Consider the following 16,278-nt stretch of genomic DNA (forward strand, 5'->3'; position numbering starts at 1 on the left):
TAATATTTATATTAAACATAAAATATTTCATACTTTGTGAATTTGAATTCCCCAAACCTAAAACCAAACAATTCCTCTAGTTTGAGGAAGGGAAAGCCAGAATTCTCCCCCACACACATTAGGAACAGAAACAATGCTGACCAAATACGATATATTCTTTAAAGATATTAATTCACCAAATACAAGTGAGGAATTATCCTTAAAAACAAATTCTTGCTCCAAGTCTACAAGCGCTCTAGGGCGCTCTCTGGCATGAAGGCTGCTATATAAATTCAAGAAAGGCCAAGATTTCTCCATACCTCCACCATCTAGAAAAAAACTATTTTTGACACAGATCAAGCAATATTTTACATGATATTGGAATGAATTTAACCTTCCCCCTTAAATCAATAAATTATCTTTAAAGACAAAATGATTGCCCCCATCTACCAAAGAATCAAAGACCCAGCTTGGCTTTCTCTGCCTCCTTCCCTGTCACAAAGATCAGCGCTATTCCTCATAAATGTTTTGTAGATTTCGTAAATGTTTAAATAACACTCTCCTCCCAAAATCAAATGGTAAATTATCCTTGAACTCAAAAACAATTGCCTATCTATCTGTCTGAGAAAGAGAAAGCCAACCTTTCTCCCTCCCCATAATTTTTTTAAAAAAACAACAGATCAAATGATAGATTTAGAAATGAATTTAAAAGTATAACTAAATCCAAGAAAGGAAATGATTGTTTTCAAAAAGAAAATAATAGCCCCAGCCTGGCTGAGGAAGGGAAGCCTGTGCTCTCTCTCATCACCCCCCATATTAAAAAAAGACAAGTGTTATTTCCTTGGATACAGATCAAATAATACTCATCATAATTGTAACAGATTAATCTAACATGAACCCAGGTATCAAAAAAAGGAATTTATCTGGTGTGTGTGTGTGTGTGGGGGGGGGGTGGGGGGGGGGGGTAGGAGAATAAAATACGATTGCCCAAGCCTGGTTGGTGAAAGCCAGACTTACTCCCTCTCCCTCAAAAAAAATGTTAAAAGGATGAGCGCTATCGCCTTGAATGAAGATCAAGTAATTACTATGAGCGTTATTTAGGAAATCAATTTAAAATAAACCCAAATGTGGAGGAGGAGGGGTGGGGGTGGGGGGGGGGGGAACTGTCCACAAAATGCAAAATGATTGCTCCAGTCCTGGCTGAGGAAGGGAAGGGAAGGCCAGTCCAGTCCATCTCTGTCTGTCTGTCTGTCTGTCTCTCCCCCGTTTCCTGGTGTCTGTGTCTCCGGCTGTTACCACTCTCCCCCTCAGTCAGAGGTCAGGGCGGCTGCGGTGCAATACTCCCGGGAGGGGGGGTGGGGGGATTGCTAATCGGCGCCTCTTTGGCCCCCGGTACCTCACTCACTCGCGCGTTCTCTCCCCTCACACACTCCTCCTCTCTCTCTCTATATATATGCACACACACACACACACAAGGACCCCCCCCGCCCCGCCGGCTGTTGTTACCTCCCCGTCTACCCGCGGCCAGGGTGTCGTAGCGGCTATTTTCTCCCGTCTCTCGCTCCGCTCTGACCGCGAGCCGCCGCCAACCCGCCGCCGCCGACAATATGGCGGCGCCGCGCTTCCACCGCGCCACAGCGAGGCTCAAGGTCCCCCCACCAAACCCGTCCGGGGGGAGAGAAAGAACCGCGCACACTCCGGCCTGACAGGCGGCGAGGGGACGGGCGGAAGGGCTGAGTGGTTGCACGAGCGTCCTGTCACTGGACTGCTTCACACTGTCAGATACCAGGTTCCAATTGAATGTTTCCCCCAATGTTTGTTATTTATTTATTATTATTTTTATTATTATTATTATTATTTATTATTAATGTTCTGATGACTTTATTTTTGAAATCCACAGGATTTCTGGGGACAAATACAACGACTTTTTTTTGTGTGCACTTCATGTTTTTCCCCTCTGTGTTTGTGTTTGTAGCCCTGTGGGGTGAGGACAACTCTTGTAGGTAATGATAATAATTCTTAAATAACAGATAATCCGAACATTTGGTACAGCGCGATAGCGGGACTTTGCTGTGCCACGTTCACCTACAGAATGCACAGTCACTACACTCTACAGTGATTCCTCTGAAGTGCTTTGAGGCAAACATTAATGACGTGATAAACTACTATTAAATGCAAGGATTATTAGTATTAGTATTTACAGCGTCAAAAAAAAGTCTCAAAGCACATCAAGGTGAATTGCAGTCAAGTGTAGTGACTGTGTGTTTTTGTAGGAAACTGACCAGTGATTAGCAGTGAAAGTCGGGAAGATTCAGATTGAATCCACATTCCAGGATTATTAGATTTTTATTGTTCCTCTCTTGTGACTGCATATTGCAGCTCTGTCTTCTACAGTGAGTTCGCATTGTAGAAATGTATGAAATTTATAAAGATTCAGATTGATCCCAATCAAAACCGATGGCGATTCGATTTTACCTCCTTTCGAGACACCTGACTGTTCAGCGCCTTGAGACGTCCTCCCGACGTGGAAGGCGCTCTATGAATGTAATTTTGTTGTTATTGTTACTGGTTCCCCTAAAAATAACAAAGTTTTCCAGTAACTCGCCCAAATGGTCATTCTTCCATCAACTTTGGCAATTAGTGTCTGCAGATTACAACAACAACTTGCATTTATATAGCTCCCCTCATGGAGAGTAGCATCCCAGAGTGCTTGACTATGAAGGTCTTCAGGCGTGACCTGAAGATGGGGAAGGAGGGGGCAAGGCGGAGGGATAGAGGAAGAGTTTTCCTGAGTTTCAGGGCGTAGTGGCTTAAAGCACGGTCACGGATGGTGAGATGAGGACATTCAGCTACAGCCTTATCCTGGTCCTGTACTCACCCGACATTCCCACGTACGCCTTCCAGCAGAATAGTGTCTCCGAATAGCGATCAGAGAACAGCAACTCTTTATTCGTCAACTGACTAAACCTGGGATGTGCACAGTGTACAATGTGTACAGCAGAGGTCGCCTCCTTACACTGAAGCATCTTTGAAAGCAAGTGGGTTTCCCAGAGGCAAAGGTCTGCAGGAAAGGAAAGGAAGAGGGAGGATGGGTGTCTGCAGGCAGCTGCAGTGCTGGGCATGGCCAGCTGGGGGCGTCATTGTGCTTGTGGAGGTGCTTGCTGGTTAACAGCGCCACCAGCAGGTACACTGTGCTACTGCACCCAGGAGCATTATCACTGATCAATTATTTCCTGTGATTAATAAATCCCCAACACAATAATCAAACTCACACTACTGCGAGATCTATAAATAGGCTTTGTAGAGGTGGAATTAATGTTGTTTCATAAGTGATGGCTACCTTTCGCCCGCAAAACGCACAGTGACTACAGCATATTCTGTGAAGCCCTTTGAGACATCTCGAAGACGTGATAAGGTGCTATATCAGATGCAAGGATTATTATTATCATCATTATTTCCTTGTGCTAATTATAATAAGAAATGCTTATCACAAGGAATGTGTTGAGAAATATTGCAAATTATAATTTTAATGTCTGCCTGTGCACTTTGTGCCGAGGATGAGTACATTTAGTACTGCATTTGGAGCCTAAAATTGATATACAACAACAACAATTATTAGGATTATTATTACCACACGCTGACACTTCATACCTCCTCATTGTTGAGTAATTTTTAATGGGGTGGACAGAAAAAAGGCCAGTGACACCTGGGGAGGGGGAATCTCAATTGACCATAAATGCACAAAGAAGTCAGTGAAGTCTTCTTTTCGCCACTACACGGTGCTATTTCCCATAACAATTATAGAGTACAGACGAATGGAAAAAAGGCTTTGACTTGTAGATGGATTTCCAAAGTAAGGCACAAAATGCATAATGTATGGGATAAAGCCGCCTTGTCAAAGTTGCCAGAGTTTGCTGTCCACTATCAGTTTGTTTAATAATAATAATTATACTAATCCTTGCATTTGGTATTTAACGTCTTTGAGATGTCTCAAAGCTCTTCACAGGATATACTGTAAAGTAAATTGACGGTATATTTTGTGGGTGAAACACGACAGCCAATTGTGCAACGTCCCACAAACAGTTGTGGATTGAGTGACTACTTTTTTTAATTTTTGAAGAGATTATTATTCCTGGAAAAGCGATCCGCCAATCGACTAGCTGGGTTCCTACTTACTGCTAGGGTAAACAGAGGCGAGAGGAGTAAGGAAACTTGCCTAAGATTTCGCCCTGCCCGGGAATCAAACCCAGATCCTCTCGCTTGCGCGGCGAGTGCTCTAACCACTAATTTAATGTAATTAATTTGCCTTTAGGAATGCATTGGGTCATGTAGTTTCTCTGAGTTACACAGAGAGGGGAATTTAATGACTGGAAAGAGGTACCAGGGAGGATGGTTGATCCAAGGATACTGGGACTCATTTAAGAAACAGACTGACTCTGTGATGGGAGAACAGTGGGTACGGGGACAATAATAAATAATAATAATATAATTTTTGCATTTGATACAGCACCTTTTAAACCTGAAGGACATCTCCAAGCACTTTCCAAGATGTACTGTAAAGTGTGGTGACTGTGTGTTTTGTAAGATTCTGGAAAGATGGGATCAAATGGGCTGAAGGGCTTTCTTCATCCAAACCTCTGGGAAGCAACCTCTAGGGCAGAAAGCTGTGGGTTATAATAATAATAATAATCCTTGGATTTGATATAGCGCCTTAACATGTTGTTGAGACGTCTCAAAGCACTGAACAGAGAATCCTGTAAAGTGGATTGACTATATTTTGTTTGCGAAACCCAGCAGCCAATTACGCACAGCAGCGTCCCACAAACATTCGTGGATTGAGCGACCAAGTTATCATTATTATTATCATTATTCATCCTTTGAAAGCCGGCTTAAGACTGAATTCATAAAGATCTCCAAAACTGCACAATCTTAAATGTTAAGTCACGGCTGGGTCTTAAGGCTGGGACTGTGAGAAATCTGGGGTCTCAGGAGCAGGGAAACCCTGATCGATTCCATCCCCCCCCCCCATCTTTGTGCCTCAACTAACCAGACCCTCCCTCGGGAGCCACGACAGAATAATTCTTCAAATTGGAAACTTTCATGGTGGTCCTGGTGTGTTACTATAGTAACGCTGTGTGGCACAGAGGCCTGGGATTGTGGGATCAGTCACTCTCCGTACCCACCCCCCACCCATCCCTCCTCCCTGTGGCTGCACGTGAGTGGAGAGAGAGAGGAGAGAGTGGGAGAGAGGAGGGAGGCGGAGAGAGATGGAGTGATGAGACGGGGTAGGGAGAGAAAGAGGGAAAGAAATGTATAACACTCCCCATTCCCTCCACGAAGAACACGCAACTTTGCTGCACTGTTTTCCCAAGTTCTTCCCAACAGAAATCGTTCCGTCCTCTGGGCGAAACATTAAGCTGAGAATCCTCCCCCCCTCCCCCCATCTGTTTATTTATATAAAGGTGGACATTAAAGATCCTGCGATGCCGTACGGAAAAGAGAAGGCAGTCTCTCTCTCCCGGTGTCCTCGCCGGCAATCACCCACTGGATAAAAATTGATTGTTCACTCCTTGGCTGTTTGTGGGACGTTGATCCGTGCAAAGTTTGGAGCGGGAGAGGGTGGGGGTGAAGGAACAACAAAGTGTCTGAAAGCTCAGCTGTGAAGAAAAAGTGAGACGATGGGATGGAGAGACATGGGACAATTTTCCCCTTCCCCCTGTTACCCCCATGAACACACACGGAAAAAAAATCCCTGTCACTTGCCCTTCAGAAAAGCTGGGCAATCGAATCCAGCAGTCTGAGATTTAAGACATGATCCTCTAATCCCATGACCTGACCCCTGAATAACTCCTCTCCAGCTACTTTCCGATATTTTTTCACATGTGTTCCACAGGCTCTGATTAATTTAAGAGTCCTCCTCGGCTCGAGCCGGGCTGGTGCAGTAAACTGGCACCAGTCAGTGGCTGGATACAAGCCAACTCTTCCCAGCGCAGGTGCCTTTCCCTCAGAGAATGGAGCCGAGCGGCCCATACGGAAATGAGGAATCCATTTCCCCCTCAGCCCCGTCTCCTGAGGATTCCTGTTTCCTGGTTCCCTGATCCCGGGAATGTCAGCGCTCCGTGTTAAACCACCTGCCCCCACGTCCCATCACCTTCCCTGAGTAAATGTTTTGATAACAATAAGTTATAAACATAATGTCAAACATATGGACTCTTTATACGCACACACACATAAAACAAACAAGACATTTGCCTCTAAAGACACTCTTTAACTACTGTGGTCTTAACCCTTCCGTAAGGCTGGGTTAAAATAAAAGAGGGGGAGGAAGATTTTAATAGGAGGATTTCATAGGACTGTGCGGGTTTGGTAAAAAGAATTAACCTGCATTTCATGCCGAAATGTCTCAAAGCGCTTCACAGTAACCGCTGTGAAGTGTAGTGACTATTTTCGCTCTGGGACGCCACCCTGCGTGAGGGGCGCAAGTTGTTGTTGTTTTCTGCGCACAAATAAACACGGCAGCCGATTTGCGCACAGCAACGTCTCACAATCAGCCATTCAAGAAGCGAGTGATTGATTTTATCTGGAGGGGATTATCGGCCAGGACAGTGGGAGAGAGAAAAACTCCCTTCTGTTTTCGAATTGCTCTGCGGGAACTTTAAATGTCCACTTGAGCCTGATTTGGATACTCTTAAGCACGGCGGAGACCTCCAAACTACCAACACCCGGATTCGTGTCTGCAAACCGTTAATAGTCTGGCTGTAAATCTTTGGCTATGGAAGCCCTGAGTGCAAAGAGGAAGGAATGCAAGATTTTTAAGGAAGAAAAATAAAGACGTGACCTTCTGGGAGTTCCTGCTGGGGAGCAGAGAATAGCCTGGAATCTGCCCTGAGAATTTCCGTTAGGATTTCACGGAATGGGGGGGGAGTGGTGGGGGAGAGAGGGGGGTGAGGGAGGAGGGGGAGGGCCGAGGGGAGCATTGTGTATAACTGTGAGGTGACACCCTCCCTGGAAAGGGGCATGGGCTCCATACCGACCTGTCCACTCCCTTCGCTCAGCAGGCTGCTCCATGTCCCCCCGCCCTGCCCACCCCACCTTCAGCAATCAGCCCTTCAGCTACTCTGCCCCTACCCTTTGGAACTCCACTCCACAGTCCCTCCGCCTTGCCCTCTCCCTCACCTCCTTCAAGGCCCATCTCAAGACCTTCCTCTTCAAACGTGCCTACAGTCACCCTCCTATCCTCCACCCTCCCTACCCTCTTCCCCCTCCTGATCCCAACTTCAAGAAAAAAAAACAATAATAATCATAATCATCACATTTGATGCAGCGTCTGTAACATCTCAATAAGCCTCACAGAGAATCACTGACATGTGTGTCTTGCAGGTGAACGCGGCAGACAATTTTCCGCAGCAAAAGTCCCGCAAACAGCTGTGAAGTGAGTGACCAATGTTTATCCGGGGGATTGTCGGCCAGGACACAGGGAGAGAAAAACTCCCTTCTCGTTTCCAAATTACATTGTGGGATCTTTAACATCCACCTGAACATGCGGGGATGGTTGGATGGTTGGACGGATGGACGTTGGGGGTGCAGATGGGGGAACAGAGGGGGAGCGGGGGTAATGTTCAACTTAATATCTTGCCCGAAAGCAGGGAACAAATTTTGTTGGGAAAAACAGTGCAGTAAAGCCTGGTTGCTGGCTGGGACCCAGCATCTGCCACTGAGGAGTTGGCACCAGTCACTGGACTGAGAAGATCAGGTCTCTGACTGCCCGCTGGGGGATACGGGGAGGTTATAAATCACTGGGGTCTCGCCCCTTCAAGGACCACCTCAGCAGTATAGTACTCCCATTGCTACTTGCTTTTCAAAGCCCCTCTGGTCCCAGTCACAGACGGAGTCTGCCCCCCTCTCTCTCCCTCCCTCCCCAGTTCCCAAGAGATTTACAGACCTACATGGAAAGGAAAAATGCAGCTCACAGCTGCACCCCGAGCTGCCCTTGTCCACTTGGGAAAACAGGGAGAGTGGGAACCACAGCTGGCACCAACAAGAGCAAAGCAGGAACATTAACCCTTGGAAATATGTATTGGCAGAAATAGATCCAAAAGATCACGCACATAATAATCTTTGCATTATTACTCAGTGACTTTCATGCCGGGAGGAGGTCTCGAAGCGCTTCACAGGATTTACTGTAATGTACAATGACTACGTGTTTTGTGGGCCAACTAGTAGCCTGTTTGCACACAGCGACATCCCACAAACCAGCCATGAAGTAAATGATGAAATAATAATAATGTGGTTACTCAATCCATGGCTGTTTGTGGGACACAGCTGTGTGCATTTGGCTACCGCGTTTCACCCGCAAAATACAGTCAATCCACTTTACAATACATTCGGTGAAGCGTTTTGAGACTCTCAACGAAGTGATAAGGCCCTGTATCAAATGCAAGGATTATTACGATTATTATTATTTATTATAACCCACAACTTTCTGCCCCAGAGACGAGCGTGCGGGTGTCAGAGCCAGGCTGACTCACTCTGGCTGGAATGTGTAGGAAGCCTGACTTAATGGGTGTTTGCTATTGCCAAGCTCAGTGCTGCGCTGGGCTCCAACAATGAGAAGTATTTGGAGGAAGAAAGGAGTTAAACCCCAGGCTGCTGCTCTCACTGCGAATGAGGGAAGCAGTACGTCCTTGACCCCCAGCCAAGAAACAATCTCCAGTGTTAGAAAAGCAGGTGACAGGATACACGTATGGGAGCCGTGGCTGGAGGTTAACCCTTTCACTGCCGTTGGACGAGTGATGCGCCTCACTGACTCCCCCCCCCCCCCCCACCCCACTCTGCGCAGGTGTAATCCACACAAAATACAGTCACTTCACTCACGAAAACCTCAGGCAAATTTCCTTACTCCACACACACACGCCTCTGTTTCCCCAGCAGTAAGTGGGAACCCGGTTGTTAGTCGATTGGCGGATCACTTTCCAGGCGTAATAAGCCTTCCAAAAAAAAATGTGGTCACTCAATCCATGACTGTTTGTGGGACGCTGCTGTGCACAATTGGCTGCTGCGTTTCGCTCGCAAAGTGTACAAAAAGGCTCCCATTGTGAAACTGCAAAGCGGTGCCTCTCCCCCTTCCCCAAACCCATCCGTCCGTCCATCCACACTGCTCGGAGTAGACATGACATCTGTCTGGATTCTGGGGCAGAAAGTTGTGGGTTCCAGCCCAGCCCCACCGCTATACATTGTTGGTGAACGCACCAGCCACTTTGCGGACAGCAACGTTCCACAAACCGCCATGAAGTGAACGAGTGATGTGATGGGGGGGGGGGGGATTGTCGGCCAGAACACCAGGAGCGAGGGAGAGAGACTCCCGTCTCTTTCCAATAGCGTCGTGAGGTCTTTGATGTCCACTTGCACAGGCACAGGCCTGGTGGAGACTCATTCGAAGGACGGCACAGTGTACGATGCAGTGCTCCCCCCACCAGTGAGCTGCAGGGTCAGCCTGGACTGTGAGCTCAGGGGAAGCCGTCAAAATGGTTTTGAAAAAAAAATGGGGTCATTTCGAGACACTCGCTGTAAAATGTGGAACTCATTATATCATACACACACACACACACACCCTCTCTCTCTCTCTCTCCAACCCCCACCGCTCGGTCAATCACGCTTCAGGAAGTAATCCACAGCATTATATCATAGTTCTCTAAGTGGCACGCTTCCACCGGACAAACATTAGCCTTATCAGACCTCCACCTTTAACAATGACAGGCACACTGACTCCTGCACTAACCAGTGCCCTGTGGATTGCTAATGACTGTTTGACACGCAATCCCAGAGAATTCTGACGTTTAACTTTCCGAGGTTTTACGACCTCTTTCTAATGGAGAGAGAAAGAAAGACGCAGAGATCATCAAGCAAGGAAGAAAAACACAGAGAGATACGGTGACACACTACGTTTGGAGAGAAGGAAGGACAAGAGGGGGGGAGAGAAGGGGAGAGGGAGGGAGGGGGGAGGGAGGGGGAGAGGTGGGGGTAAGAAATAAAGAGAGATGGGGGGGGTAAACACCCCAAACAGCCCACATCTGGCAGTGCGACCGTGGTTGGGATGGGAGAGCAGGGAGATTGCAGAGCCTGGAGTCCTGTAGCTCAGTGGTTAGAGCACTCGCTTTGCAAGTGAGAAACCTGAGTTCAATTCCAGGCAGAGGGCGAAACCTTGGGCAAGTTTCCTTACTCCACACAGAGCCTAATAATAATCCCTCCAAAACAAAACAATAATGAAATTGGTCATTTTCAATCTACGACTGTTTGTGGGACATTGCTGTGCGCAATTGGCTGCCGCGTTCGCCCACAAATATACAGTAAATTCACTTTACAGTGTGTTCTGTGAAGCGCTTTGGGACGTCCTCCCGATGTGAAAAGCGCTATATCAAATGCAAGGATTATTATTATTATTATTATAGAGCTCTCTATTGCCCTGAGTGGCTGCAGAAATGTCGGATAATGTTAAGCAGTGCTCCCTGCTCCCAGCCAGAACAGGGCGGCTACACCTGGGGCTCAGGGTGAAGCCAGGGTTAATTTCCGAATTACATTTCTAGATAAACATGGGCCCAAAACTGATGGGAAACAGACAGTGAGCGGAGAGATGGTTGTTTTAAAAACCTGGCAATTTCACTGGGTTTTACTCTGTCGGTGACCAACTGTCAGAAGCTAAATACAATAAATTGTAGTTTCTCTATTTCTCTCTCTCTGTACTCCATTTTTTGTGTTCTCCTTTATTCTCTCTCACTTTCTCTCTCTCGTTATCTATCTATGGGATAAATATCAATGGCAGGCTATGCGGTTTTAGCTGGTTAGACTCCAGCAGTTACCCCAACACCTCCTGTTTGTCCCTCGTCCACTCCTTTCCACCATCGGTGGCTGTGCCTTAAACCACTACGCCCTGAAACTTTGGAGTTCTCTCCCCTGATCTCTCCGCCTTGCCCCACCCCACTTTAAAATTTCACCTGAAGACCTTCCTCTTGGATCGTGCTTACGGTTCACCTCCCCCCTCCCTCTCCCCCCAGCTCGGGGTCAGACTGTTAAACTGTCCGGGACTCTACCTCGCATGAAGGGCGCTATATAAACGCAAGGTGTAGTTGTTGGTTTGGATATTCTGAAGTATGGTGATAGGTTTGTGCATGTGTCAGACACCCAGCTGACCAAAACAAAATCTATTTTTCTAATCTATGTCATCCGCCCATTCGCCTGTCTGGTCTATGAGCTGAAGTTCTCAATGTGGGGGCTCGAACCCATAACTTCCCAACACAGAGGTGGGAGACAGGGGTGTGCAGGGTGGGAGTGGGGGGGGTGGGTGAACGACACTGGGTTGGGGGGGTGGATACGCTAATAAACTGAGTTTGTGGGTGAGGGGGCCAGGGGTGGGACAAGACCCCACAGGGAAAAGGTCTGTTGGGGCTGTGGAGGAGGGGGCCAAATTGTGTGGCGGATAATAAAATCCCTCTTTGCTTTGGTTCTGGTGTATCATTGTGGCGAGCGGCTGGTCGGACCCTCCTACAGGTTTAATCGCATCCGGACACAGTGTTAATCCGCATTTCCTCACACTCTTTGTAGCTCAAATCCAGGCCCTTTGATGCCGAGTATAAATAGGGAATGAAAACAAACCCCTCACGTCTGCGTGAAAAATGATCAACTCAAGACAACGACCACTTTGTAGGATTATGTGGTAACAGAACCTTAATGAGGCCAGAGTGCAGTCCGTCTATCAATCTGTCTCTCTTTCTCCATACTCCTACTTTCTCTCTCTTTCTTTCTCGTTATTTTAATAATAATCCTTGTGTTCGATACAGCGCCGTATCAAGTTGTTGAGACGTCTCAAAGCGCTTCACAGAATGTACTGTAAAGTGGATTGTCTGTGTATTTTGTGGGCGAAACGTGGCAACCAAAATTGCGCACAGCAGCATCCCACAAACAGTTGTGGATTGAGCGAGCACATTTTTTTGAGGGGGAAGGATTATTACTCCCGGAAAGCGACCCACCAATCGACTAATAAGCGGGTGCCTCTACTTACTTAGGTAAACAGATGCATGTGTGTGTGTGGAGTAGGGAAACTTACCTAAGGTTTCACCCGCCTGGGAATCGAACCCGGGTCCTCTCGCTTGCGAGGCGAGCGCTCTAACCACTGCACTACGGAAATCCGCAATTTTATTGACCTGTTTTCTCATTCCCTTCGTTTTCCCTTCCTTCGGGCCAAGCTGCCCTGACCGTGTGGGAAGCATTACACTGAGGCCTGATCCCAGGCTCCCAGACAATGTGAAACACAGGCCGGGAAGGCAGGACAGAGACATACAACTCCCAGGTGCAGAGAGAGAAAGGGAGAGAGAGAAACACTAGGCTTGTTAAAGTTAATGAAAACTCTTGGTGAGTGTGTGATGTTTCCCTCACTCGGTGACGCTGCTTTGCTGCGTCAAACGTGGGTTTACAAAATTCCTGTGGGAACAAATTTAAAAAGTTTGAATTGTCCGAATGGTTAACATTCAAACGACAGCACCGAGTTATAATTGCAGTTATTATTCTCGCACCTGATCCTAGCGTCTGTTTCGGGAGTTTGGTTTAACTCTCGTGAGAAAACTTTGGCCTGCACTGAGCTGATGTCTAATCATCTCATTGTGTTTCCCCCTCCCTTTTCCTCCTCATGTCCCTCCCTTTCCAGGTGTCAGCTTAGTTCTGTTGGTAACATTCTCGCTTCTAGGCCAGACAGTTGTGGGTTCAAGCCTTACAGTGAGACTTGGGAGCGCACAGACCAGGCTGACTCTCCAACGTCAATATTGAGGTGGAGCGCTACATTGCATTATCAAGGCTCCTGTCCTTCAGATGAGACGTTAAACTGAAGACACTATCTGGCTCTGTCCAGGTGGATGCTAAAAATCCCTGCAGCGCTATTTAACAAGAGAAGAGAGTTTCTTCTGGTGCCAACAATTCCCCAGATAAACTGATCTTTCGCCTCCTTGGCCGTTTGTGGGACATCGATGTGCACAAACTGGCTGCCGCATTCGCCTACAAAATACACAGTTTACAGTAAATCCTGTGAAGCACTTTGAGACGCCCTCCTGACATTAAAGGCACCGTATCAACATCGCCACTATTGTAGCAGGTGACTACTAGGATGTTAGAAGATGAACCAGATGGACCTTGGCCTTTTTTCATCTAGCAATGTATGTCTTCCTACGAGATGGGGGGCGGGGAGTGGGGGGCGCATGAGCGGACACAAATTTAGAGGTAAGGTTTGTAGCATTAATTACTGCCGGCGAGTTTGGAAACCCCGCACATCTTGCCCCATAAAGGTCTCCAGAACTGATTCTCCAGCTTCATGGGCAGCCAAGTGGAATAAATAACCATTTGGAACCCAAGGCAGACTTGTAGCTAACCTGCTTGTTTATTGAGCGTTACCTCAGAGCGTAGACGGAACGCAGACCGAAGGCAGTGTGAGTAATCTTATGTTGACGGGATGAATACAGTCTGAGGTTCTGCTCTCTAATGCGAGTTCCTGCTTCCAACAAACCCCAGTCTTTGCACGTCCCTGAGCTGTTGCTGGAGATTTACACCCTCAGACCCTCACACAGCTGCAGAGTCTCAAAGTTCAGGATGTGTTTCATGCTTTTTCTGCCGTGTCTAATTCTTAACAGACCTCGTTACTTGAAAACCATGTGGTTCAGAGTGAGAGCGAAAGAGAGAGAGAGAGAGAGAAATCCTCTGGAGATAAAATCCCACAGAAAAGCTCAGAGCTTCCGTTAAATCACTCCCGGAATAATTATTAATCCTCGCTCTAAAACGTCGTCCCGTCTCAAAGCGCTTTCCACATGGTCGCTGTCAGCCACTGTAATAATAATAATAATCCTTGCATTTGATATAGCACCTTATCACGTCGTTGAGACATCTCAAAGCATCTCAAATCTATATATTCCATAGGCAAATGCAGCAGCCAGTTTGTGCATAGCAAAGACCCATAAATTAAGCTATGAATGAATGATCAATTTTCTCGGGGGAGGGAATTGTGCTCCACGAGATATACTGTAAAGTGCAGTGACTGTGTATTTTTTTGATGAAATCCTCTCACCCAAAGGACTACACCTTTCACAGTGCATCGCTCCTCTCTCTCCCTCGCCCCCTCCTCCCCCAACACTAAGCTGAAGCATCAAATAATAATAATAATAATAATAATAATAATCCTTGCAATTGATATAGCGCTTTACACGTCGGGAGGACGTCCCAAAGCGCTTCACAGAATATACTGTAAAGTGAATTGACTGTATATTTGTGGGCGAACGCGGCAGCCAATTGCGCACAGCAATGTCCCACAAACAGTCGTAGATTGAAAATGACCAATTTATTATTGTTTTTGGTTTTGGAGGGATTATTATTAGGCTCTGTGTGGAGTAAGGAAACTTGCCCAAGGTTTCGCCCTCTGCCTGGAATTGAACCCAGGTCTCTGGCTTGCAAAGCGAGTGCTCTAACCACTGAGCTACAGGACTCCACCTTGTCTGTGGCCCAAAGTCCCCAATATGGGGCTTAAACTCACAACCGTCTGACCCAGGGGCGAGAGCACTACCAACTGATCCTACAAAAAGAACATGGGGAAGGGGGAGGAGTGGGGGCATTGGGTTAGACCCTCTGACAGTTAGGGGTGGGGAGTGCGTTGGGTTGGAAGGCAGCAAGAGGTGAAAATGGTGCCATCGAGGTGAGTGGCATCAGAGCTGAACTGATCCCTCTCTCTGATTATTTACAGCTCTCTCAGGCCAGATAACATTGGGGTCAGCGATGGGGTAAAGCCATCCCCACGGTCTCTAAATCTGATGCAGACCAAGAGCATATGTCAGTTGCCCAGCTCAGGGACACTGAGGTCCACAGCAGCCCCAGCTGGGATGAGATGACTCCTCGCAGACTGGAGATTTCCAAACCAACCGAGACCAGGAAAACAAGCCTTGCTTCTGGGAATACATTGCATCTGTCTATAAGTCACCAGGGCTGTCGGCAACAAGTGGGAGGGAGGGACAGAGAGATGGGAAATATTTTGACTCTCTAGGTCTCTACAGAGACCTGGAATGTGAGCTCAAAGTCTTCGACATGAGGCTGGAACGTTCGGACTCAGAGACCAGAGCTAGGCTGACAGCACTGAAACACTTCAAAGCAAATTAAGCATCAAGACATCGACAAGGTGCCTAGCGCAACGCATCGCAGGCAAAACAGTGAACCTCCTCCCCCCTAACCCAGGGTCCCTGCTTACCATCTTGTGTTCCTCTGCCCTGCCCTCACACCCTTCCCTCCGACCCACTGACACACTTCTTTTTCTCCAGTTAAAACATGGATAAACCTTCCGGTTTGCGATTTAGACTGAACAAATTGTCCTGGGGGACCGGCAGAGGCAAAACCGCATTTCAGTTGGATGTGCGCCACCCAGCAATGCTTCCCCCTCCCTCCTCTTGGCTTTCGCTGATTTTGCCGTTTTGACAGTACGAAGTGAATGGACTCACCATGACTCTCTCTGGGAAGGTGTGTGTGTGCAAGAGCGGAGGTGGGGGGGGAGGGGGGGAAGAGTCTCAAATCAGCTTAGTGGAGGGAGGGAAGGCGGTCAATGTTGGGACCCTGGAGAGTGGGAAGAGTTGGAAATTGCAAGAAAGTTTTGACTCAGGCAATTTGTGTAGCTTTCACACACACACACACACACCCTGCCTCCCTCCTCCTTCACTAACTAATCCACAACAGCTGCTGCTGCTGTAGTCCATCCCTCTATCCAGCTGCCCAGTAAAAGGCCGAGTGTGAGCTTTCCTCACGGCTTTGAGAAGGGGCTCCATTGTCTCTAGTTGGGACCCTAACACGTGGTGTTTCCTCAAGGCCACGCGACTGGGGACAATAGGCTTGTCGGTAATAACAGTAACAATCCTCGCATTTGAGACGTCTCAAAGCACTTCATAGAGTATACTATAAAGTGAAGTGACTGTATTTTGTGGGCGAAATGCAGTAGCCAATTGCGTGCAGCAGTGTCCCACAAACATTTGTGGTTTGAGTGACCACTTTTTTTTAAGGGAACATTTTTACCCCCGGAAAAGCGATCCGCCAATCGGCTAACAACCCTACTTACTGCTGAGTAAACAGAGGCGTGTGGAATAAGGACACGTGTCAAAAGTTTCACCCCACACTGAAATTGACCTGGATCCTCTCGGTGGTGAGCACGGTAACCACTGTGCTACGGGACCTCTCTGAGACTCCCAATGCTGTAGCTGGATGCCATTTACTGGAAGCTCCCAGCATCCCTGG

Source organism: Callorhinchus milii, unplaced genomic scaffold (genome assembly GCF_018977255.1).
Source record: "Callorhinchus milii isolate IMCB2004 unplaced genomic scaffold, IMCB_Cmil_1.0 Scaffold18, whole genome shotgun sequence".
NCBI classification, from domain to species: Eukaryota; Metazoa; Chordata; class Chondrichthyes; order Chimaeriformes; family Callorhinchidae; genus Callorhinchus; species Callorhinchus milii.